General features: G+C 47.2%; 1 protein-coding gene across 1 annotated transcript in view; it reads right to left on the minus strand.

Annotated features, from left to right (window-relative positions):
• The window catches only part of TIPIN (TIMELESS interacting protein), a 282,385-nt gene that overhangs the window by 235,166 nt on the left and 20,780 nt on the right, over window positions 1–26,439 (minus strand). Inside the window, exon 2 of the mRNA XM_078683031.1 lies at window positions 17,576–17,735. The gene's annotated coding sequence lies outside the window, so the exon portion shown is untranslated. The remainder of the gene's footprint in view (window positions 1–17,575; window positions 17,736–26,439) is intronic.

A 26,439-nucleotide genomic window follows, 5' to 3' on the forward strand; every position in this document is an offset into this window, starting at 1 on the left:
CAGCAGGAGGGGGGCGGGCTCACGGACAGCGGGAGGGGGGCGGGAACACGAGTAAAATATGCCGCATACCTGCTAGCCTATGCCAGGCAGACGTCCCTCGTTGCGGTGCCTTCCAGGAGAAATGACCAAAACAAACCTCCCCTCCTCCCCACCCCCCAAAAAGCACCGCCCACAGCCGCATGACCTAGGCAAAAGCCTAAAAGTCTCGGGAACGCCCACGAATCTGCTCCGGCTTTGACGGACAGATCTCTGTTCCAATGGCTAGCCTCCATTTATGGAGCTAGCCAATGGAACAGAGGGGCGGGACTAGACTCACATACTCTAAACAAAAGATTTCGCCTGCGCAAAACGCTGCTTGCACAGCTTTTGACAGGCGAAACCTAAAAACGGGGACAGGTCATAGACATAGAAGTAGGACCAAGGTTTGCAGTAACCATCGACATAAAAGGAGGACTATTCGACAGCTGTCATAGACATAGAAAAGGGACTACAATGACAGCTCCCTCCACAGACTGAGATGTAGCATTACAGATGACAAATCAGAGGTCTTTTATCAGCAGTAACCCTTAATTCCATTTAAACATACTTTGCCTCAACATTTGTTATAGTTGGTGACCACCCTTGCCTTGAAATTCCAAGTATGTTTGCTGATTAAATAAGTATATATTATCATTGTTAACTTTGAACGATAAAGAAAATCGCATAATCTAAGAGGAGTTTGTGCTCTTGTTTTTGCCGCAAGGAAGTGAACGAGTGCATCGCTATCCAGTTTGATATATTATATATATACATACTGTTTATCGTCAAAATCAGATACTGCTGCTCGGCAGCCAAGGGAAGAGAGACCAGCCACCACAGAGTAGGAGGTTTGAAGAAAGGCTTATCCACTGGCTGAGACTGACTTCGCAGTGCACAATGTTGTGTCAGCTTTCAGAATCACACAATACTCCACTAAGTCCCAACTCTAATGATTTATCTGCAGAGTGAGGTCCTGCAACCCTTTAATAATAATATAATAATCCACATTTGTATAGCGCACAATCACCCGTTAGGGTCTCTAGGCGCTGGGGGCCGTCGGGAAGATTAAGCAAGCTATTGCCCAGAGTCGCATGGTGCTGGGCTAACCTGCCGCCGGAGCCGGGGATCGAACCTGATCCCCAGATTCCAGCGTCAGTCGCCCTGGCCGCGGCGCCACACCTCACCCTTTCATTTTTTAATGTAGTAAAATATGATTTTCAACTTGCTAACTGCTGTGTGCTAGCACTATTTTGAAATCGATGTAAAAAAAAATTCAAGAACAAATATGTATAAATGACCGTATGAGAGCACTGAGAAGAGGAAATGTAGAGAAACATAAACGGTAGTAGGATGTGCAAACAGAGAAGTAAAGATCACAGCATTTCACTAGCAACATTATTTTTTGGTTTTGGACCATGGCTTAGTGATGAGCGGATTCATCAGCATTGTTTGAAACTCGATTTATTATTATTAACAGCATGTAGAACAATATGAAGGCGCTTCTCCCCACCACCTTTCCCTGCGTGCCTGATATGTATTCTCTTATTGCTACAGTGCCTGGTAAAGTAAACACGTGAGTCCATTGTAGGTAACGCTTTAAACACAAGAATCTGTTCAAAGCCATGTGCAGGTGGGCAGACCAAATGTTTCGTTGCTCATTACCAAAGCTGACATATTACTATTCAACCTATAACAGTTAGTGCAACTGGGATTCTTACAATTGAAGTAGTATTGTCACGTTCCAAAGTAAAACACTTTCCTATCAAGGAAAATAATTTCCCCAATACAATACTGAAACCTAGCAACACATTGATCAGGTTTCAGCCCATCATACACGTAAACAAAGGTAAAGCAATCCGACGTGCTACAAGGGCATAAAAACGTAAGCCAGATCCTATTAAATAAAACAATTAGCATAAGAGAACACTTGTTCTGCTGGTGTTTATCGCTTTTAAATTTACTCCTCAAGCCACAATTGGGCACTGACTGTGATTGCAGTTATTCTCGTGTGTCAGGTGTTAAACTTTGTTTGCACCAGACTCGTTTTTTTTATGGAAGATACAGTTCATTTTCCGAGTGTCTGTCTCCCCAGGCCTCTCTCCTGTAGCCAGGGCAGATCTGGGCACACTGGCAGCACCGGGTGGGGGGTGCTCCTTAAGTAACTAGAACTGAACACTTGTCTTTGCACAATAATCTAATGTTTTCACACAAGTGCAGTCCTGTGTGAAAAACGGCTGCCTGTTGTGCTAAAAGCTGCCAGGAAGCCTAGGAGGGTGCACATTTATCAATAAAGAAGCATGGAAATATTCTAGTTGAAACGGCTCTCTCTGCCACACATCACACATCATGTCAGTGGGGAGCTGTCACTAGAGGCCACGCCTCCCCGCTGTTTCCCCCATCTCTAAGCAGCGCCTATTTGGTGCGTGTTACTGGCTTGCCATGCAGCTTTTTGAACCGGACCAGGAGTAATGAAGAGTACCGCTAAGTAATTGGACATGTGTTGTCCACCGTCACTTTATAGCCCTGCACAGATAGCTACTGATTCCCTGAATCCTTGTGTAGCCACAAGTGTCATACATTTTGAAACCATATCAAGTTTTATACTTCTGATGTCTGTACATATGCATTTATTGATCCGCCCATCCTTGCGTTTATTTACCTCGCCAATCTATACCTCCACTCACAGACATTCACACATTTGTGTAACTACAAATGTCACACCCAGCAGCCACCTCATTCTGCTTACTTTTAATTGCTTTTTTTTATCTGTGCAGCGTCTGCGTTCATGCTGTACAGTGTGAAGACATCGGCAGACTCAATAGGCCTTGAAGACGAGATCTTTTATATCTTTGCCCATGCTTGTTACACAGGTTAACACAGTTCAACATCCAACATAAAGCAATAAATAACTGAAAGGTGACCAGTTAACCCTTGCGAAGGACCTTCCACTGTGGAGAAACATATGTTGCTGTGGTGTAGTAACTTTTGATCATTTTTTTTTAATCTGCAGATTATGCGGCAGGTGGAGAATTATGTGGCAAATGCAGTAAATCTATAAATATACAGAAAACGCTGGGACCCAGAATCAAATAATTCCAGTTGCCCTAGCAATAATGTTTCTTTTATCGATGCACATGGTCCAATGAGGCAGATTTGTCAGGACACAGGAGGCGGGAAAAGTGCCGGATTAAAAGTTATTACTTTTTACAGATGCCAGGCAGTGACGTAGAATAATGTGCTAAAGTGAAATATGTGCCGTCAAGAAATAATGTTTTTATTCAGAAACGGTCTTTGTCAGGTGTTTACAGGACGATTATTGGACCATTCACATGGCAATCTTTCCCTAGCTGGGCTCTGGCTTCATCTCTTTAAACAAAGTCGGGCAAGGTGGTTTGCTGCGGGGAAGGGGATTACAATACACACGTTGCAGGCTGGCAGGGCAAGTCTCGTTGTGTGGCTTGAGATGATCCTCCAGGCTGAGGCAGGTTCGATGCGGAGGTAGCGGGTCCCGACGTCGGTGCTTGTTCGGCTGGGCTGGGGAAGAGTCACGAAGCTGCTGCTGGATTCTGCAGTAGTCAGAGAAAAAATGTCCGACCCTCGCTCGCTTTACGGCACAGCAGGGCCACACTGACTGAAGGTAAAATCAGGGTCATACCGGTCACAGGTGGTTCTGAACCAGCTGCTGTGCAATGGTGCAACGCAACGATGACGTAGGTGGCGCTGCGACGTGGACAAAGGGAAATCCCGAGAGAAAATATCTCTTCAAAGGATTTCCCCTGCTACTGCGCTCACCTCAGTGAAGTCACAGTCACACGCAGTGCGAACAGAGCATGCGCGCAACCAGAACAGTAAAAAAACGGGACATTTCTCTGTTTGCCCCGGACACTGTTCTAAAACGGGGACATTTGACTAACTTTGGGAAAAGTGTCGGGACACGGGGACACTTTGCCAAAAACGGGGACTGTCCGGGGAAAACCGGGACGTCTGGTCACCCTATGTAAGCACCACCTCTCCCAAGCAAAGCACTCCTTTTTATCGCCCAATATTAAAGAGTTGCGGGTTCCCGCCTTTGAAACAAAGTACGGCGTTTGCAGACAACACGATCGTGCGAGAAGGAGGCAAAAAACAACAAGCATTTGCAATGCAATAGGTCTCGCATTAATTAAGTTTTAGCTCTTGGCATTGCTAAATATTGCAACACCAATTGCAACAAAAGTCTATAAATTGAAGGCCAAAAAAATGTGTATTAATTTTTGTAGCAATGGTGGCATGCTGCGCTTGAGATGAATATGTTTAAAAGTGAAGTGCGCCATACTGCGATTCTACAATAGTTAATTGTGGATGCGTTAACAATTGATGTGTGCAGTGATGGCTGGTGGTGTGTGTGCCTGGAGAAACTGCACTGATGGCTGGAGGTGTGTGTGCTTGGTGGAAGTGTGCGCTGCCGGCTGGTGGTGCGTGTGCCTGGTGGAAGTGTGCATTGACAACTGGTGTTGTGTGTGCCTGGTGAAAGCGTGCACTGACGGCTGTTGGTGTATGCCTAGTGAAAGCGTGCACTGACGGCTGGTGGTGTGTGTGTGTGCCTGGTGAAAGCGTGCACTGATGGCTGGTGGTGTGTGTGTGCACCTGGTGAAAGCGTGCACTGACAGCTGGTGGTGTGTGCCTGGTGGTAGCGTGCACAAACGGCTGGTGGCGTTTGTGCCAGGTTAAAGCGTGCACTGACGGCTGGTGGTGTTTGTGTCCGGTGAAAGCGTGCACTGACGACTGATGGTGTCTGTGCCTGGTGAAAGTGTGCACTGACGTTGTGGTTGTATGAGTGGTTGTGTATGTGTGGTTGTGTAAGTGGTTGTGTGTGTGGTTGTGTGAAGGGTTAAAGTAAAGGCAAGGTGACAATGTTATAATGACATGATGATGGGAGTAAAATGGTGCCTAATGTTACTTTTGCACCCGAGAGTTTTGGAACTATAAGTCAAACAAGTTTAACACGGCACCCCAAAGATACAGATTCACAGAGACTGGGCACAAAAGAAAGGTTACTCTAAAGACATGCCATCTATTTTTTATTTTGATAATATTATATAGCACGGAAATGGCCCAAAGGCATCAGAGCACTTTATGAGAGTAGCAGGATACATGGGTTACAGCGAGTTCCAGTTACAGCAATTAAAATAGGGTGTTTACATCGGTAGCTGTGAGCAGGAGTTACCACGAGACAATGGCAGCAGTTGGTCAAAGGTCGTACACAGATGAAGCACGATTTAGATGGTAGGAGTCACATAACGAGGTAGTTCAGATCCTGGTGGAGAGAGTACTTAAGTATGGTTGAGCAAGGTGTGTCAAATAGGAGTCCTTTTTAAATGTGACAAGGCAGGTGATTAGGCGGAGGGAGCGCTCCAAATTCTTGTGGCACTAGCAGAGGAAGACTGTCTCATGTACCGTTCTCGACTGAAGGTGAGGAGATCCAGGAGCAGGGATTGGGCATTTCTGGAACCCTATTGCCCCAGAGATTTTCACTTTCTCGTTTAGATGTTGGGGTGAACAGGAGTGAAGCGCCCTGAGGGTAATGCAGGTGGTTTTGAATTGGGAAAGTGGGAAGCCAATGGAGGGTTAGCAGGGCAGGGAAACGTGGTGAAATTTCCTGTTTTTGTAGATTCACACTTTTTTGTTGGGAGCATAGCTCTCAGGACAAAAACTAGCAAGACCATGACTTTCTGAAAAGTCTTGTAAATCCACCCCAGGGTTCAGAAACTCACTGTTGCTGTTTTATTACACTGACCAGAATGCCCCTGGAGCACATTTTTAACAGGAACAAGCTTGGAGAAGTGCCGAACTCAAGTACAAATACAGCGCTGCCTATTTCAAGGCAAAAAACAATGTTTAGGGAAAGAGAATGCATTCATTTCATTTCGAATTTATTAAGGTTTCATATCGCAGTGTTATTTATTGTGGCTCATCCGTTGTTTGTTTTAAGAGTTATTGTGAAGTAATTCATTACTGTGTTAAAAGAGCAGATTTCTCTGAATGACTAATGGTCGCACCAATTGAAAACATTACATAAATAACCCAATGTCTTCTTTCGAAGGATAGATAAAAACACAGTAACATAAAAAAATATTCGTACAAATAAGCGAGAAACGCATATGTTCGTCTCCACATTTTTGGATTTCATTTACATAGATGTTTAACTTCACGCAGAACACTGCCCCTTTCTTCGTTAAAAAAATTCAACAATTCAAACCGAGAAATATTTAATCCCAGCATTGTCTTTTTCGTCAAGGACATCATTCTGTGGATGTGAAAAAAACTCAATAAAAAGTTGTTCTTGTGTGAAATCATAATTTTAAAAGAACACTCTGCCTGTCCTTCCTTCTTGCGCTCCAGCACAAAGAGGGTTGAGGGAAACTCATGGTGACTTCGCATTTGCTCCCCTCTGTGAGCCAATTAATGTACAACACAGCAGGCAAGGGGCTATTAATAACAAGAAAGCATCACTCAAGCACAAATAACAAGCATGAGTGTACTTTAACTCACACTGAGCGTATATAGGCGCAGCGCGCATAGTAACATCTCAAATTAACACGAATAAATGACAGTGTGCACACGGGTAGGACAAATATGCAAATAAATCTAGCAGCCTCAAAGTGATAGAAACCACTTCTTTAAAACGAGATCTGCAAACAGAAACTCAACCAATCAAAGCTGGATTAGCGTTAAAGCAAATATACATTTTGACAGTTCATATTTCGCCAACGACATTAGCCACTGCAAATCGAACGCGTTCCATTTTTACAAGGAGATCTGAATACATTATAGCAACAAGTCTCGGCATCGGCTCAATAGTCCGTAATTCTGGGCAAAGCACTTAAACTCCCAGTGCTTTAAAAACAAAAAAAAAAGAATGGGATCTTGTGTAATGCAACATTTGCTCAAGTACAGCCCTTGAGTTACTTTGGGAGAGTCTGCGCTTAATAAAACTGGCTCGGGTGGGAGCGAACGCTTACCTGGAAGGAAATGGGTGGACACCGGAAGTGAAAGGTCACCCGGCCGGGTTGGAACCGGATGGTTACCCGGGAGTGTGTGGACACCGGAAGTGAAAGGGCCATCCAGTTGGGTTGGAAGCAGACGCTTACCCAAGGGAGTGTGTGGCAACCGGAAGTACAAGGTTACCCAGTCGGGCTGGAAGCAGAAGCTTGCCCGGAGTGAACGGGAAGGGTTGCGTCCCCAGGTGATAGGTCATCAGGGCAAAGGGAGCTGCACTGAATGTAAGGCACAGTGCAGAGCTTATAGGTTAAGGACACAGGTTTGCCTGATAAGTTAATGGTGTGTAAAGGATCGCTTGTAAGTTGAAAATGCCTAATAAACTGCGGCCTCAATTCTTCCATAAAACACAAATTTGGTGTGGTCTGAATTTATTGGGATTCGAGTGGGGCGATTATGTGGGGGGTGCCTCTGCTATGCCCCTTGGTTTGGCCCCTCACTCCCCAGGGGGAAGGGGATAGTGGCTGGACCGGGGGCCTTAGTGGAGGCCACCCCCAGGGAGCAGAGCCCGAATGCCAATGCACAGGATTGGGTGGAGATAAGAGAAGGAGCTGGACCAGCAGATAATAGTGCTGGGCCAACTCAGTCGTAAATCTAGGTTTAGGAATTCGGCAGGGAGGTGTTTTTTTTTTTAAGGGTGAACGTCTGGCACAGGGCCCTCTTTCTCCTGGGAATTTCGTCCAAACAAGACCCAACCGCTTAGGAACAAGTAGGAGGGGACAATGGGTAGCATTTGTTGCAGAGGCATAACGGACTTGCAGGAGGTCCTTTGGTATCAGAGGTGGAGGACAGCAATATATCCAACAGGAATAAAACAGGTTCCGAATCAGGGCACAGACTGCAAACGGGACAGTCAGGACCCAGAGGGTACTGGAAAGCTCCCCAAGGGCCTTTGTTCACGTGAACCGGAAGCAAACAATGAATTACACAACTAAGGGCAGAGCTTGTGGCATGGAAGGAGTTGGGTACCGGTTACCAGGTCACCTTCGCAGAGATGGGTGGAGGAACAGTCAACCATGGTCTGGCGGGCGGGAAGCACGTAGGCTTGCCCAGGTAACAAAAAGTTTAAACACACCGGAAGTGAATAGTCACCTGGTCGGGTGGGAGCGAACGCTTACCCGGAAGGAAATGGGTGGACACCGGAAGTGAAAGGTCACCCGGCCGGGTTGGAACCGGATGGTTACCCGGGAGTGTTTGGACACCGGAAGTGAAAGGGTCAACCGGTTGGGTTGGAAGCAGACGCTTATCCAAGGGAGTGTGTGGCAACTGGAAGTAAAAGGTTACCCTTTCGGGCTGGAAGCAGAAGCTTGCACGGAGTGAACGGGAAGGGTTGCGTCCCCAGGTGATAGGTCATCAGGGCAAAGGGAGCTGCACTGAATGTAAGGCACAGTGCAGAGCTTATAGGTTAAGGACACAGGTTTGCCTGATAAGTTAATGGTGTGTAAAGGATCGCTTATAAGTTGAAAATGACTAATAAACTGCAACCTCAATTCTTCCATAAAACACATATTTGGTGTGGTCTGAATTTATTGAGGTTCGGGTGGGCCGATGATGTGGGGGGTGCCTCTGCTAAGCCAAAATACCAACGAAAATACAAGGGGGGGCCAATAGGCCCCCACGCAAGCATGGCGGGGCCCGGCCCCTCCCACACCCCGTCCCTTTCGGGGCCGCTTGCCCCGCGCCCTCGCCCCGGAAGTACTTGTGTGCTTCCGGGGCGAGGGGGCGGGGTCGCGGCGGCGAAAGGGTTAAAAGCCTGGGGAGCGCGGGAAGCGGCCTCTTTGTGCCCGCGCTCCCAGGCTCGCTCCTCGCCCCACCGTGGGGCCGTGTAATTTTCTCTCTTTTTTTTATTTCAGGTGTGCTTCGTGGCGGCGGAGGACTGCGGGGGTTTTCCTGGATCTCAGGCCGACGCGTTGTAGGAGCGGAGCGGGAGAATCTACCGTGACCAAGCGGGCGTGGCGATTGGAAGAATGCGACCTACGGAGGACTGCGGTGGGGAGCGGTGGACCGGTGGACCTTCGGTTGCGACGGTGGAATGGCCTGCGGTGTTTGGATGGGTACACGGTATGTGTTTATGTGCGCCAATGTGTGGTGTGCTCTGTGAAAGCATACATGCCTTAAGGGATGCTCGATGTGCATCGCATGTGAATAGGTGTCTGCAGACTAGGCACTCCAGCGTGCACTGTGCGATACAACAGTTAAATCGATCGACTAGCTGAACGCCTTTTCTAATAGTCTCTGCTCAAAGGTATATTAAGGTTAAGTCGTTTACTTCTCAGTTGCACTGTTGGTATTTGATGTCGTTGCAAGGCTCAAAAATGTGCTGCATAATTACAGTCTATTAACAAGGCATGAATACATTCATATGCGAGATAAACCCCTCTAACGAACACTCGTTTTGGTCTTGAGCAGCTCGGCATTGTTTCCAGTTCCTTAGGAAAAGAAAGTCTGCAGGGATAAAAGGGTGTCCGTAGGCACTGTACTAAGCCTGCTACTGGGAGCATAATCGGGCGCAAAAGACTTTTCGGGATCAGCGTAATTTTATATAAACGGACCCAAGTAAATAACAGAAAGCTAGAAAGTTGCAAAAATTGGACTCTGAAACTTGACAACTGGTCTTTGTGCCCGCGCCACCAACGGAAGAAAGGGAGAGGCGAGATAAAACAGGCATTGGCAAAGACAAAGGGTCTCACCTATGAGAGATATTGGCTTTACTGTGGCAACGTTTTTGTAGTCATGCTGTACAGCAGCACAAAAATGCAAACATTGTGCCAAAGAAACGAATTTTGAAAAGCGCTAGGACGCAGCCAGGGTTTAATGAGCATGAGAGTTGGTGAGGGAGGGCTGCAAGGGACAGTGATGCGCTCCAATTTTGCCAGGGTTTAATGAGCATGAGAGTTGGTGAGGGAGGGCTGCAAGGGACAGTGATGCGCTCCAATTTTGTATGTACTTTGTCAATGAACAATGCAATAAGTTTTAAAATAGCGAATTCGCACCCGTGATGGTAACTTCTTGGCGTCCGTGCCACATTGCACCAGGTCAGTTACCTGGCAGACAACAGGGTCATTATTTGAATGGTGAAGCAGGCGCTGTGGCGTCAGGTCCAAGAGTTGGCAGAATGCCTCTGGACAAGATGTATTGCTAAAATTACCTATTAACTAGGCCATCAAAATGCATTTCTTTACAGTACTAGGTTCATGATTTTAATGGTGCTATAGGGTCATGATTTTAATGGTGCAGTAGGTGCAGTGGCACCAAGTCAAAAAGATGTCGGAATCCCTCTAAACATGTAAGGTTGCTATTACATCTGAACAATAGGGATGGCCATATTTAACTATTGAATAGGCAATAAAACCAAAATGCAGTTTTTCTACAGTACTAGGTTCATGAGTTCGTGGGTACAACAGGGCAGTGACACAGGGGCCCAAAGTTCTAGGAACCCAGCTAAAACACCTAATACTGCTATATGTGGCTACTGAACAGGCAGTTACAAGTACTGGTAGACAACAGGGTCATTGTTTTAAGGGGGCAGTAGGTACAGTGGCGCCAAGCCAAAAAAGTTGTCAGAATCCCCCTAAACAGTTAATGTTGCTATTGAATAGTTCAGGGTGTCCCGATGCGTCCGTATAAGTCTAAAAACCGGATTCTGTACTAACATTTAGAGTTGAGTTGTGCACAGAACTGGTGTGCGGTTTAGGCGAAGGTAAATTAAATATTACATAATAGTGTCTCATTTCTCGAATGAACACTAATGGTAAACTTGGCTAGCACGGTCAGTGCTTGAAACAAAACACAAACGTTCTGCTCAGCAGAAGATTATCCATTCTTGTTTCATATTTGCTCCTCACAGAAGTTCTGTTCATACATTAGTGGAGACTCACCTTGGCATTCAGGATCTCCAGCTCCAGGGCATTAAGTGGACCGGGTGGGGTGTTAGCACCGACAGTTGAGACGGGTCTCTATCAGGCTCTGGTGCAGGGACAGCAAGAACTTCGATGTTACGTTTTAAAAATTACGTAAGCCAAACATCCGGGCTTAACGTGGTGTGCTGCCTTAAATTGTGTTTTGCTGTTTCTGCCACGGCATGCAGATATATGATACAACAACAAGTAACTTCATACCTGCAAGGTTTTCAAAGGTTGTTAGCTGGGGAAGGCTCATAGGCCATGACGTCATGCCATAACTTCTCCACTAACGAGAAGTGAGCACACATACAGGCAACGAGTCCCTGGGTTTGTTTTTTCTTTCTTCATCTACTAGCTGGGACGGGCCCAGAGCTCAGGATGGCTCGTGTATTGATATATGAATTATTGCTCATTCCTATTGGGGGTGCGTTGCGCATTATATCTTTTCCTACAGCTAGTTCACGCTGATTGACGCAGATGACATACATTGAACTTGTATTGATGGTCGAATGTTGCTCAATACTAGGGGGGGGTGCGCCATATGGTTAACTGATGAACACCAAACTCTTCTCTTCCGAACTTTATGCATTACTGAATGCAACGAACCCTAGGGGATTATGACTGCCAGGGCTTGGCCATTGGGACCTAAAAGGGAGCCCTCAGGTGGATTTCTTATGGAAACTTGAGTGGGAATCCGAGGTGTTGCCACCCTTTTGTCTGCATTGCGATGATTTGTAGGTGGTCCAGAAGGCCTTAAACATTGATCTAGCCGGATCAGGGAGCCAAATTATGTGAGCATAGTGTGAGAGGGTTGCCTGACATGTAATCATCCAACTTTCTTTTCTCTTCTGTACTTTGTGCATCACTGAATGCGACGGTAGGCCCTGCTCATCAGTTCGGAATAGCATTCTGGGGTGGAGGGCTAGTTTCTTGGAATTTTTAGAAACACTAACAGCAGCAAGTCCCCGGGTCTGTTTTCTAGATGGGACGGGCCCGGAGCTCAGGATGGCTCTGGTATTGATGTGTTAATTATTGCTCATTCCTGGGGTGGGTGCGTCACATGGTTATCTCATGAACATCCAACTCTTCTCTTCTGAACTGTATGCATCACTGAATGCAGCGAGACTTAGGTGGCATTGACTTCCAGGGCTTTACCACTCGGACCAAGAGAGTGAATCCTCCAGTGGTTTTCTTATGGAAACCTAAATTTGGAATGTGAAATGCCACCCCTGAGCGAGGAGCCCTGTTCTGTTTGAATTACTTACAGTTGGTGTATAGTGGTACTCCTTGTCACTGAGATGCTCTGTAGATGGTGCTAAATGCTTTAAACATTGATCTAGCCAGATCAATGAAATGTGTAGCACGAGTTACCAGGCACAGTGCGATTTAAGCCTGGTTACAGTGGTAGAAAACCTTTGACGCCCCCGAACCAAAGTAATGCCACTTACCAACGGTAACATGATAAAGTGGCCACGTAAGGGATATATCTATCGGGAATATTGACAATACTAGTTCGGGGTCACCTGTGTGCACTTGCGTGTTTACTTAACACCAATTGGCACTTAATTCTTCCCCCCCTGTTTATTGCCTAAGCAAGTCAGCCGTACCAAATGTCAGCCTGGAAATTACCATTCCATAGTAGGCCTGTTAGTTTCAGGTAATTTTCTCAGAGGACATAGAGCACGCTAAGGACTCACTATAGTAGAATGGATATAAAGAAGAAGGTCGTGACCATGCCTAAATCCCATCTCTGATACTGCTGGTGCTCTTATATGGGCAGGAGGGTCAGACAGATTTGCATATGAACAGGGCTGAACTGGGGGAGGCAGAATGGGTTAATGAACGGTAACACATTAAACCCTGATCTGTTGAAGCTAATGTTGCATCAAGATTTACAATAGGTGGCGGTATACTATGAATTGATTGGAAAATCAGGTGTGGCAGCTGGAGGGCCACCTGTTACTTGCAACTTGTTAAGGGAATGATGCTCAGTCTGGTATCATATGAATACTATATAGGTTATGGTTGCCCCTTAGTTATATTACGCGTTACCACTGTCAGCCACGGTCGAAGCCAACAGTCAGGCGCGAGGGGTTCGATACTTAGAATACGTATATCTCATCAAGTTGTGATTGGGTGGGTGGGTGCCAATACAAACTGACTGTTCCTTTTAAACTGATATCCTAATCATCCTTAAGGAGTCGTGAGGGCGCTATGGTATGCACTGGGGACTCCATGCTTTGTGTCACTGCACTACACACTGGGTAGTATTCGTTAATGAAGGCCATTTTTACAGGGCACTCTTCGTAACACTTATACAGTCACGCTACAGGGGACACAAACTAAGGTTATGCTCAACACTTAGTCGGAAGTGTTTAGGAGTATGCATCTGACGCTAATTGTGTCTCAAACGTAGCAAGTGATGGCAATGTAAGACTAGCACGTGTACAGCAGTTATCGCCAGAAACACTAATGGTTTGTGTTTATCTTTTTCATTTATATATGGCCGGGTCCATGGTGGATATCTGGAGTGCTCCGCGTCACAACAGCTGCTACAGGTGGACAGCCCAAGGGATGCTTACGTCAGGTAGAGGATGGCAAACAACAACGCAAGTGTGATGGGCGAGCGATCAAAAGACCCAGGAGGTGCCAACACAGAGTTGATTGTTTCGGTGTGTAAGCCCCTAATTGGGCTGGCGGCAGTAATGTAGCAGGATGTTGTTTCACAAAAATGGCAGTATTTGCCTTAACAGGATATTGTATACCTCCAGTAACGGCGCCTGTGCACGCAGGGCCACCAGTCTCAGCATGGTATATGCATAGTCAACAATTGGTAGTGACAACGGTAGAGATGGGACAGTACACAAGGGTGTGCATTCCTGGCCTAGGCAACCCCAGGAATGATAGGCCTATGCAACGCCTCATTTCCCCTGTTCAGGAAGTAGGGATTTCCATCATAAAAGTAGTACCATACACTTAACACTTTCCAGAGCGTAGTGGCTAGGTGTGGATGGTTAGCAGACTGTACAGTATGCCAGTGGGAAGGGTAGAATGGTAGTACCATGATACCCCCGGTCATAGCATCTGCAGGGAGCCTCGAGAGGCGTGCCCCCACACCCTCATTCATTTTAGGACATGGGGTAACGATGATAGGACCCAGACTGCACCATAGGGGGGGCTCAGTTTTCCCCAGGCGGCACGGAAAAGGGGGGGGGGGGGACTAGGCGAGTGCAAGGAGTCACTCGGTGAAGAATCACTCGATAAAGAGGATCAACACTTGGTTCGAGAAACTATTTCATACACATTAATCGCAGAATATCCCACAGGGGGTCATCTCAGGACTAAGTAGACTAACAGTCGGCTGATAATGAGGGGTTGACGTTTATTAGAGGCTCTACTCACAGGGTGGGGGGTCCAGTGGACAGAGTCGGGGATGCCCTAGGGATAGGGAACTAAATAGCAGGGGTAGAGGGTTTTTGGATTAGGAAGTTATGACCTTTCAGTGTAGGCGGTTTGGGGGGGGGGGCCAGATAGTCGGTAAACTACCTGGCCTGTGGCGGTAAGGTCATTAATCGGTGAGCAGCATTTTAAGGTCCTTACGGGGGGGCGGACCCATTCACGAAAGGGGCCGCCCGCGGGAGGGGCCATTGGTCTCTCTCAGAACTTCAGGGGCAGGATATGATATCCCGTTTTAAAGGGTGCGGGGGAGGGAGTCTACGCTTTCCTCAGGCTGGTAGCCACCCCTCACAACACTATGACGTCACTAAGGTGCGCGAGTGTCTGGGCCCTCCAGTTATGGTTAAATGGAGTTCAGGGAGCGCACGTGGGTGTAACGTGCCCTGGGTTGCGCATGCGCATCTTCAACGTGAGAGCGCAGCTGTAAAAGGATCTGACACCGGTTGGCGACCTTGCCGTAGGACTTTATTAAAAATATTAGAATGCAGTTTAATTTTCAGGATGATTAGATTACGTTAGGAAACACGCTGTACTAGCTATTTGTTAAGGTTAGCCCATCATACCATGTCGAAACGGATGTCAATCTAATCTTCTGAAAAGTGTGCATTATAATAATTGTCAGAAATGTTTATTTGATTAAAATTTTTGATTTGTTTTTATATTTTAATAAATACGGCCAGGGGGGGGCCCTGTACCCCCCCTTGACTTCCAAAGACCCCCATGTGTTGACTGGTTGAGTTGGGTAATTCAGTCAGTGTTTTAAGGGGGGGAGGTGGCCGGCAGTCCAAGACCATGATACAAGGGGGGGCCAATAGGCCCCCACGCAAGCATGGCGGGGCCCGGCCCCTCCCACACCCCGTCCCTTTCGGGGCCGCTTGCCCCGCGCCCTCGCCCCGGAAGTACTTGTGTGCTTCCGGGGCGAGGGGGCGGGGTCGCGGCGGCGAAAGGGTTAAAAGCCTGGGGAGCGCGGGAAGCGGCCTCTTTGTGCCCGCGCTCCCAGGCTCGCTCCTCGCCCCACCGTGGGGCCGTGTAATTTTCCCCACCCTCCATCCCTTGTTAGCAGACCTTGGGGCCTGGCAAATGGTAAGAATCAGGTTTGTCAATGTGCCGGACTATAGGTTTAGGGGGTTTGATCCAGTAGGCCTTGAATTTCCCGTTTACTGGAAGGTAGAACAGATGTAAATATATTGTGCAGTGCCGTGATATTTAACTAATTCTCTCCTTAGGCCTTTTTTCCGCTTACAGGAGTATCTGTATATGTATATGTTTTGTGCTTTGCTGTGTATTAACAATTTTCTCCTTAGGCCTTTTTTCCTTTTAGAATAGCAATGTCGTATTTATTATGTGTGTCTGGCGGTAAGGTCATTAATCGGTGAGCAGCATTTTAAGGTCCTTACGGGGGGGCGGACCCATTCACGAAAGGGGCCGCCCGCGGGAGGGGCCATTGGTCTCTCTCAGAACTTCAGGGGCAGGATATGATATCCCGTTTTAAAGGGTGCGGGGGAGGGAGTCTACGCTTTCCTCAGGCTGGTAGCCACCCCTCACAACACTATGACGTCACTAAGGTGCGCGAGTGTCTGGGCCCTCCTGTTATGGTTAAATGGAGTTCAGGGAGCGCACGTGGGTGTAACGTGCCCTGGGTTGCGCATGCGCATCTTCAACGTGAGAACGCAGCTGTAAAAGGATCTGACACCGGTTGGCGACCTTGCCGTAGGACTTTATTAAAAATATTAGAATGCAGTTTAATTTTCAGGATGATTAGATTACGTTAGGAAACACGCTGTACTAGCTATTTGTTAAGGTTAGCCCATCATACCATGTCGAAACGGATGTCAATCTAATCTTCTGAAAAGTGTGCATTATAATAATTGTCAGAAATGTTTATTTGATTAAAATTTTTGATTTGTTTTTATATTTTAATAAATACGGCCAGGGGGGGGGCCTGTACCCCCCCTTGACTTCCAAAGACCCCCATGTGTTGACTGGTTGAGTTGGGTAATTCAGTCAGTGTTTTAAGGGGGGGAGGTGGCCGGCAGTCCAAGACCATGCGGAGGCATTCCCTCTTCTTTCCCTCCCTAGTACAGTCTCCCCGATTCTGAACACTATCGACGAAGAACAACTTTCTCTGCCCCAAGTCAGTCCCCCTGCACCTCAACTTCCACTTCGGTCAAATGCAGAGGCGGCAACTACTGTGTGATTCAGGAAATAGAGGAAGGACTAGAAAACCGTATCAAGTCATCAAGCACTGGTAATGACAACCAATGCCCTAACTTGCCTATACAATGTAAAGGTAGACGAGCCTACAAATGAATAGGAAGACCTGAGTTACGGTTGGTTCAGGCTGTAGAAGCCGGTGGACGAGCACAAATTGAAAATAGTGGTAGCACAAATGAATATTAATGAATTGTATGGTAGAAAAGGGGTGAGGTTGAGACATTCGTGGAATGCTTCAACGTACATAATGTGTACGCCGATGCCACAAGTACTGTGATGTGCACCTGCTCCTGCGATACCTTGCTGGTAGATGGTTTTATCTGCACACGGAGCCTGTAAGAGGCACGGTCCGGCAGAGAAATGCATTTAAAGAGGTTTTACTGTATGACATAAACCAAAGTAAAGATTCTACAGCAAAGACTAAAATTAACACTTGTGTAACTAAATGCTGGCTTTCATCACTTTGTAAAAGTTATATTACTCACATATAACAAATAGAAAAGGGTACGGAGCGTCTTAGAGTGGGATGCAGTAGTCATGCACAACAAACTGTCTGGTCACCATACACTGAAGAACAGTTCTAATACTTCTCAGATACGAGACAGTGAGGTGATATAGAAACGGGCACACAGTGCAATGCTATGGCGGAAAGTGCAGCAAAATTAATGAAAGAAGAAGGTGCCTGCCTACATGAAAGAAGAAGGTGCTTCCCCCTACAATTCTATCAGTGCACGGAAGTTCTGCGTGCCACTGACTACGTCATTCACAGATCGAGGCAGCCGACGTGGCAGGGTCTCAGCTGCTAATGCAGTTTGCTGAGCCCAGCACGCCACGGCACGAGTCCAAGGACGAGTCAGCAGACATGCCTATCAGTCTGATATTCGAATTATTAATTAAAGTTAGTGTGCCAACACACGCGGTCAGCAGACAGTACTAGTAGTACTTACCAGGAGTGAGCTATGCTTGCTGCACGGTCTGCACACACACCACTGAGGCTGTGGAAGAACTAATAAGTGCAGCGGTCGGAGTGCTGGCAGGCTGTAAAGATTGCCTGCTTCTTCAACGGCATCCTCACCTCTGGCCTCTTCAGCAGTGCTTCTCTGCTACCTGTAATTGTATGTCAGCATACAAGAAATAGCATGTTAATACAATAAAATATGGTGTCAGAGTTCAAGTGAATGTCTTTTTTTATAAGCTGAATCGATTTACCTTTATTATCTTTTAAAAGTGAAAGTTTTAAAACATAAACCGATTAACAATTCTGGTCTCGCTCTGATGACATTTCTGCACTTAAAGGCAGTCCGTGGTCATGCATATCCCTGTTTTTCCAGTTATTTATATAGCGAAACTCGTCCCAAAGATATTGGAGTTCTTTACTTGAGCTGAAGTACATTTATGCCAACCTTCCTGATTTCGAGCCTAATCACTTGCCTGCTGATTGTTAACATCCGACTTTGAGAATCTGCTGCTGACAGGCAATTACTTTTTGAAGTTTTATTAACTGTACAATTAATTAAAATCTTTACAGTAAAAGGTAAAAGTACATAGAACAATAATTTGTAAACTTCTTTACTTGTAAAAGTATATTGTCCAGTACTGATTAAGAACAGTTTAAAAGAGATGCAATAAAAATATCATGCAGCCCCTTGCTGGGGCCCATTGAACTGGGCTTTTCCCAGCCTTATGTTCCTGGAGTTCGTTTTTGCCGCCGGTGTTTAGTTCTTTGGGGTACGTGCAAATGGCACTATCGATGATACTACCTAATGAGATCGCTTCAGCTTCGATCAATGGCCTTTGAAGTGGGCTTCCCAAGTATTAGAATGCTCTCATTGTTGGCTTTTAAGGCTAGCCTGATTTGATGAACAAATTTCGCCGATCTTGCTAAAGTCATTATATTGGTGGTTGACAGGCACAAGGCGGATGCTTCCAGACATGTTGTTATGTTCTGATTGAGGCAAATCGGATGCAGCAATAGTCGGCGTTCGTTGTTAAGATGAGGACAGCAGCAGAGAAGATGCAGCCAGGATTCCCTTGTGTAGGTACACAGCCTGCAGATTTTGGAGTCCCCTCTATAAGCCCACGCGGGATTGAAATCTGCTATTCCAAGCGTGGTCAGCCTCATAAATAGAATTTTACTTCGAACCTGTGTTGTGACGGCCTCGCTTAAATAGGGTTGTGCTTTTCCCACAGTATATGAGTTGTTTAGCGGTTCCAATTGGGGACTGCGGCGTAGGATTTTATAATCGAGTTCGAAAGAGATTTTGTGCACTTGTTTGTTGATGACTCTCTTCCAGACAGTCAGTGGGATGTCCTGCCGAGAGAGGTTTTCTTCCGCTATCGTCAAAACTTTGATTGCGTTGCCCAGCCTGGTGTGCCATGTCGAAGCAGAGTCTTCAAAGATGGTTCTCAAATGATGTTTTAGAGAATTAGCCGGGGCCTTTAATATCCTTAGGTACAGCTTGATCAGCTCCCGCTGGCCGATCACGTCTGGCCTTGCTAGACCAAGTTCCAGTCTCAGCCTGGTTCTTCTTGCCGTTCTGGGTATGTGTAGCACCGACTTGTAGGCCTTAGCTTGGGCAGAGATGAGAAGGGCGTCCAGCTTCCCGGGGAAGGCAAGGTGACCATAAGAGATTGATGGAAGGAGTTTTGCTTTTAGGGCTATCAGAATTGGATTAGCAGATGGACTGATCAGGTTCTGACTTAGTTGTCTTAAGAGATGTGTTACGTTGTTGGCTTTCGAGGCCTGCTGATTTAGGTGTACGTTGGCTTTTGCCCGTTCCGAGAACCAGACTCCTAGGTAGTCATATGAGGCCACCGAGTGTATTTGGGCATTTCCCAGCTGCCACTGTACGTGCCGTTTCCGATGGTAGGACCCGAAGATGATAACCTTTGTTTTTCCTTGGTTGACTGTTAAGCTGTTGGCGATGTTGAAACTGTTTAGGGCCGTTAATGCTCTTTGTAGGCCAATCTTCGTATGATCCATTATAGCTGTGTCATCGGCGTACTGTAGAACCGGTAGCCTCACTCTTCCTAATCTGGGGGCTACTAGGCTGGCACCTTTTAGGGTCTCTCCCAGGTCCGCAGTGTATAAATTAAAAAGGGTGGGAGCCATGACACACCCTTGTTTCAGCCCATTTACTGTAGCTATTTTGGAGGAAACTGTCCGAGCGCTTGTTTTCACCCGCACCCAGGTAGCCTCGTATAGTGACATGATTGCCTTAAGAAGTTTCGGTGGTATCCCCCACTTTCCTAATTTCCACCATAGGCGTTTTCTGTCTACTTTGTCGAACGCTGTGATGTAGTCTACAAAGCAGCAGAATAGTGGGGGGTGATTCTTCGAGGTTGCCTGGGCGGAGAGATATGATAGCGCCAGAACGTTATCCATAGTAGATGCCCTAGACCTAAAGCCAGTCTGGTACGTAGGTATTATATTTTCCTCTTCTGCCCATTTTTCTAGGTCGTTGAGTAGCAGGCGTGCGTAGGCCTTGGCCTCTAGATCAAGCAGGGCAATGAGCCTGTAGTTTGACGGCTGTAGACGGTCACCTTTTTTGAAGATTGGAAATAGTAGTGATCCCCTCCAGGAGTTGGGGGTTGTGGCAGTCAAGTAGGTGTAATTGAAGAGCGGAGTTAAGAGTGCAGCCCAGAACTCAGGTGCCTGTTTGAAAGCCGGTGCTGGAATCCCATTGGGCCCCGGAGCGCCGTCATTCCTCATGCGCTTGATGGTTTTAATGAACTGTCGGATGTTGGTCCAGGTTGATGAGGTATCGTCAGCGTCGGCCGGGGAGCTGTTCCCCTTGGGATATTAGCTGGGCTCGAAGTCACGGCTTCTGGATATGTACTAGTCTGTGGGGCTTCCTCAGTCGACTCTGCCTTGACCAACGAAGGGCCTTTGTTACTGGAGACTGTTGCATATAGCTGTTTCACATGTTGAGTCCACTCTTTTTCTGCCACCCCGTTTTCTCTCGTTGGTCCTCGGTTGCTCAATTGGTTGATGTATTTCCAAAGTCGTGCAGAGTTCTTTTGTTTCAGAAGGGTAAAAACTTTAAGCCATTTACTTTCCGTGTCGGCTTTTTTGAGTTCCCATTGCTTCTTCCGTATGAAGGTACGTAATGCGGGTATCGGTGGCCCCTCTATTTTGCTGCCCCCTCTTTCCTTTGCTACGAGAGCCTTACGTAGAAGTTTTTTAAGTTCTCGTAGGTCCTGGGGCAGCTATTTCTTCTGCTGAGTTGCTCATTTATCTTAGTTTTTTTTTGTGGAGTGGGCTTCCCGAGCTTGTTTTGTAGATCCTCAATAATTTGCTCCCATCCTGTTATGGGCGGTTCCACTGTGAGCAGACTCCCTTCCTGTACCTGAGCCAACCATGTTTGTAGTTTCCCTTCTGTCATGTCCGACCACTTGATCCTCCGCAGGCCACTGTGATTCTCCTCCCCGCTTGGCTCCCCAATGGATTGGTAGGGGGTTGCGGAGGGGATGACCAGCTGGAATATTGCTCTTAGTGGCCTGTGATCGCTTTCCTGGCGATTCTCGACTTCAAAGTCAGTCATTCTATCCGCCAATTCACTGCTTATCATGATGTAATTAATTCTGGACAAGTTTCGAAAAGTGGGCTGAGGTTGCCAGGCAACCGAACGGGTTTTTTTCAGTGCATAAGTTGATGTTAATTTGTAACTGAGGAAAAGGTCATGCAGAGGAGCTGCCCTTCCTGATCCCGGCGGAGGGCTTACCAATTTGTCTAGATCTTTTAAATTAAAGTCCCCAGCTAAAATGACCTGGTGTGTTTTATATTTATTTAGCAAGTCCTCCAGGTTTTGTGCCAGTGCCTCCAACTGATCTCTCATTAGGGTCTGCGCTGGGTTGATGTAACAATTTAGTACCAGCAAATGAAATGGATGTTTAGTGAAACTCAAACCTCTTATTTGAAGCGCTTGTAGACCAAGGGAATTCGCATTGATGGCAGTAGCAACAAGGGCACACTCATGTTTTATGAAAATAGACAAACCGCCTGCGGGGCGACCGAAAACGTTCCTTTTCGTTGCTTTTATATGGAATCCATAATACCCTGCCAGAGGGGTAGAGGTCAAGGCCCAGGTTTCTTGGAGACAGATTATGTCTCCACTTTCCAGGAACTGCTTTAAGTTTTCGTTGTTACCAATTTTGCTAATCCCTGCTATGTTCCAGGAGATTACGGTGAGTTGTGTTTTCACAGTGGTTCCGAGCCTGGCATCCCCTCTGAGGGACACACAGATGTAGTGGTTAGGAATGCTGTGTCCTCCAGCTTGCGGTTCCCTTTTGCGCAGGGATAGGAGAGATGGTACGTATGACTCGTTGATTGTTTTCACGTACGATTCTAATTTCCGATGGGACCCTTTGACCAGTCTGGCTTCTGTTTAAGGATCCCAAGCTGGTTGTCCCTTTCAGGACCGAGCGAGTGGCCATTCTCCCGCTGTCCGGAGCCAGGACAAGTGGATATTTTGGAGGCGATATTGTCTGGACTTCGATACCCCACTCCGCGAGTATGATGGAATTTTTCACAATAGCTTGTTGTGTTTCTTTATTCTTCAATCCCACCACGGTTGAGTCGCCATGGGTGTCGCCTTTCAGGGACTCGAATTTCACCCATTTTATATCCCCTGTTTGTGTCTTGCCCAGGGTGTCTAGATGTTTAAAAAGACGTAGAAGGTTGCTCCGGTTCAAGATGTCATGATTTCCCTTGCTGCAAAATCTCGGAGTCAGAACCACCTCATAAACGGCTGCTGGTGCACTCTCGAGTTGAGCCTCGGCTCCCATTTGTGTAGCTGTTGCTGCTAGGGTGGTCGCTGACCTGTCACTTCCTTGGGGGGTTGGGGGAAGGCCTCCTTGCCACCTGATGTGTTGAACATCGTTGGACCTGGTAGGAGGATGAATACTCATTGGAGATATTTGAAGATTGGCCGCGGGTAACACGGGTTTGGCCGGGGATGACTTTGTGGGCCGTTTTGTGACAGAAGGGCTTATTACGGCCATTGGCTGGTTTACCATAGGGATGCTTTGTATTGCTAGTAGCTTTTCACCCTTTGCGCTCAAGGTACTTAATATTATGGTTTGTTTGGGTTGGTCTTCCTGTGGTGAGGGGACTGGGGCAATCCTTTTTCCCCAGTTTTTGTCCGTGAATATTGGATAAAGCTGGGTTGCTTTTGTTCCCTCTTTCAAAGGTGGTTGTTTGGACTTCAATAGTTGTGGCTGTCTCACTTTTAACTTTGTTTTTTTCTGTTGCTTTTTTAGCTTCTTTTTTGCTCTTCTTGATAGGGGGGGATTCTGTATGTCTGCTATGCCTGACAGATCTTCCTGCCTAACTGTTCCGGAGACTTCGCTGTCCCTATGATTTGGGCTTTGTCGGGCTGTGGATAGTGAGGGGCTGGAATCTAACTTGGTGGACGTGTGCTCCGCGAGTTTGCTGTTGTCGGCTGTGTCCTTCCCCGATGGGGCCCAAGATGGCTGTGTCTCCTTCGGGGATTGGCTGTTGTACTTTGCTCGCTCTTCTTTGTTTGTTATCGTTGGTGCCACGTTTCTCCCTTTCGCTATTTCCATAATTTCAGCTAGAAACTCCGGCAGGGAAGCCCATTTCTCGATGAGGACTGAGCAACGGCAGGAGCAGGCCCCCTGATTGGAAAGCTCGTGTTTGGAGATCCTATTAGCCAGGGCCTCCACCTTGCAGCTTATATCTGCCAAACGCCCGGCTATTGCCTGTAGGAGGTCTATCTGTAGTTCCATCTTGGTTGATTGCCACAGGAGTGCTTTGTTGGTGGCGATGTTTGTCTCCAACTGGGATGGATTCTCAGTGATCGTGTCTGTACTGCTATTGCAGATAAAATAGTCAGCTTTCATTGTGTGAGGCCGTGGAGATTCTAGGGGCCACAATGAGATTGGGGTTAGGTCGAGGGTTCTTTCAATCTTTTGTTCTAGATTGTAAAGGAATGATCCTGTAGGCTCCCCAGCAGCTGGCAACATTGTGTCAGGGGAGTCAAGTTTGGGGCCCATCAGGTTAGGGGACTTGTGCTCATGTTCGGATTCATGTTCATACTGGCAGGTAATTGTGCCCGAGGTCTGGGAAGATGGGACAAGGGCTTCAGACTGATGAATTTGCACTGTTGTCGTTTCGATGGAGCCACTTTTAAGAGATGCTGAATCTGTGGTCTTGCTGGTTGTAGTGACCAGCGTCACGTCTGTAGGCAGGAAGGGAGAGCCGACCCTGAATTGACCTGTCGGTAGATTGGGGTGCAGTTGATCGTGGGCTACATCAACCTTTTCCTGCTCAGTCCTGGGTTCCTCATGAGGGGGCGTCCCAGCTTTAGAGGTGCCGATGGGTTCGGGCAGTCGTCTGATGTATTCGTTTGTGCTGCAGTCTAGAACCGGGCTTAGAATTCCTGGAGAGGCGGTCGGAGTAGTGTCAGGGATACTGCTTGGGGGGTCCTTTTTTTAAAAAAAAGTTTCTAATCGACCCTCTTTGGTCAACCTCTAGTGATTTTTCGTTTGGGCTGCCAGTTAGCGATTTACTCCTTGTCATCCGAGTAGTCTTGCTGATGGGTGATTGAATCGTGGGACTTTTTTCCGGAGACGTTGGCTGGCAGCCCTTCCTTTTGCCCCCCATGACCGAGTGCCAAGTACTCTACTGGTTCCCTGCTGGAGTTATCCTTACAGCTACTGGACAGCTTTTTCTTCAGGACCGGGGCTTTTTTTGCCACTGCGATATGACCTTGCCGCAAGAAAGGGCGACTGGGGCGGCATATAGGTTAAGATGGCGGTAGGTTAAAAAAAAAAAGCTGCTACGGAGCTATTTATTTATTTATTTATGGATTTTATAGAGCGCACGGCTACCCCCCACGGGGGTGTCCCGGCGCTAAAATTATCTGCTAGAAGAGAAGAGCAATCTAGATAGAAGCGAATAGCCAAGTTTTCAGGCCTCTACGGAACAGAGCTTCAGATGGAGCGAATCTCAGGTCGATCGGTAAGCTGTTCCAGTGTTTGGCAGCTAAGACAGCGAAGGCTCTGCCACCCATTCTTGAGCGCCGAAATCTAGGCACAAGCATGAGACGCAGATTGTTAGAGCGAAGGTCTCTGACTGAGTAAGACAGTCTCAATCTTTTTCTTAAGTATTCTGGGCCGGAGCCGTTCAGAGCACGATAGGCCAGAACAAGCGTTTTAAATTTGATACGGCTGGCTATAGGAAGCCAGTGGAGTTCTTTACGAAACGCAGAGATAGAGTGTCTATATGGGATGTTACCAATCAGTCTTGCCGCAGCATTCTGTATCACCTGCAGGCGTTCAATTTGATACAGAGGGGCCCCAGCATATAGACTGTTGGCGTAATCCAGATGGGCAATGATTAAAGCCTGAGTGACGGTTCTGCGAGCCTCCATTGGCAGAAAAGGGAAGATCTTTCTCATCATTTTTAGTTTGCCAAAGCAGGTCGCAGTAACCTTATTGATTTGAGGGCTACAGGAAAGGGTATCATCAAATGTGAACCCCAGATTGCGGGCAGAGTGGACCGGGACTGGAGGGGGGTTAAGTACCGTAGGCCACCAGAGTGGGGGTGGGATGGTCATTTTTTGATTAAAAAACAGGACCTCAGTCTTGTCAGTATTAAGCCGTAGGTGATTTGAGGACATCCACGCACAGATTTCGCCCAGACAATGGCGGAAGCTGGAGAGGCTGGAGTCAGAGTGATCTCTAAATGAGAATATCAGCTGAGTATCATCAGCATATGAGATCACTCTGACTCCACATGCCTCCACCACTCTGGCCAGTGGGGCTAGGTAGACATTAAAAAACAGAGGGCTTAGCGCTGAGCCTTGTGGGACTCCGCGTTCGAGTGGTTTGCATCCAGATTTAAAGGGTCTGAGAAGAACCCTCTGTGAACGATCCAGAAGAAAAGAACTGACCCAGGCTAAGGCAGTGCCGCTCAGTCCAATCTGCTCTAGTCGGCCTAGGAGAATTTGATGGGACACAGTATCGAAAGCGGCGGATAGGTCGAGGAGAACCAACATGGCCTCCTCGCCCTTATCCACACACTCTCGCACAGTCTCCGAAACCTCTAGTAGAGCGGTCTCTGTACTGAAACCAGCACGAAAACCGGACTGGGAATCATGTAACAGAGAGTGGGTCTCTAAGTACTCTGCCAGTTGTAGTTGGACTGCCTTCTCCAAAACCTTCGAGGGTTTCGGGGGAAGGGAAATGGGACGGTAGTTAGTGAATTGCGTAGGGTCAGCATCAGCCTTCTTCAGGATGGGCACAAGGAGAGCCTCCTTCCACGCGGAAGGGAATTGGCCTAATCGTAGGGAGGCATTCCAGATGGTGGTGAGTGGCTCCAGCAATAGGGTAGACAGTTCACTCATGATTTTTGGGGGGACAGGATCTATCGGGGAACCCGATTTGCACTGTAAAAATAGTTTAAGTGCAAGATCCGGCGTAAGAGCCTTAAAGGAGTCTAGGGTAGGAACCGTATCCTGGGTGGTAGAGGCCAAGGGGAGGGGAGTGGCAGGTGGAGGAAAGGAGGATGCAATTTTTTCGATTTTTTCTTGAAAAAAATCAGATAGTCCGCTGCAAAGAGACTGGTTGGCTAAGTTGTTGGGGGTCATAGCAGGAGGTTTTACAAAGTCTTTGACAATTTTAAACAGAGTCTTAGCTGAATTGCCAGCGGCTTTTATTTGAGTGGCAAAGAACTCTGTCATGGCAGATTTTTTTAGTTTGATAAATTTCTTAAGGGCAGCTTTGTAGATAATTTTAGCCTCAGCATCATATGTCCGTCTCCAGCAGCGTTCTAATCTTTTACAGT

Source organism: Lissotriton helveticus, chromosome 3_1 (assembly GCF_964261635.1).
Source record: "Lissotriton helveticus chromosome 3_1, aLisHel1.1, whole genome shotgun sequence".
NCBI lineage: Eukaryota > Metazoa > Chordata > Amphibia > Caudata > Salamandridae > Lissotriton > Lissotriton helveticus.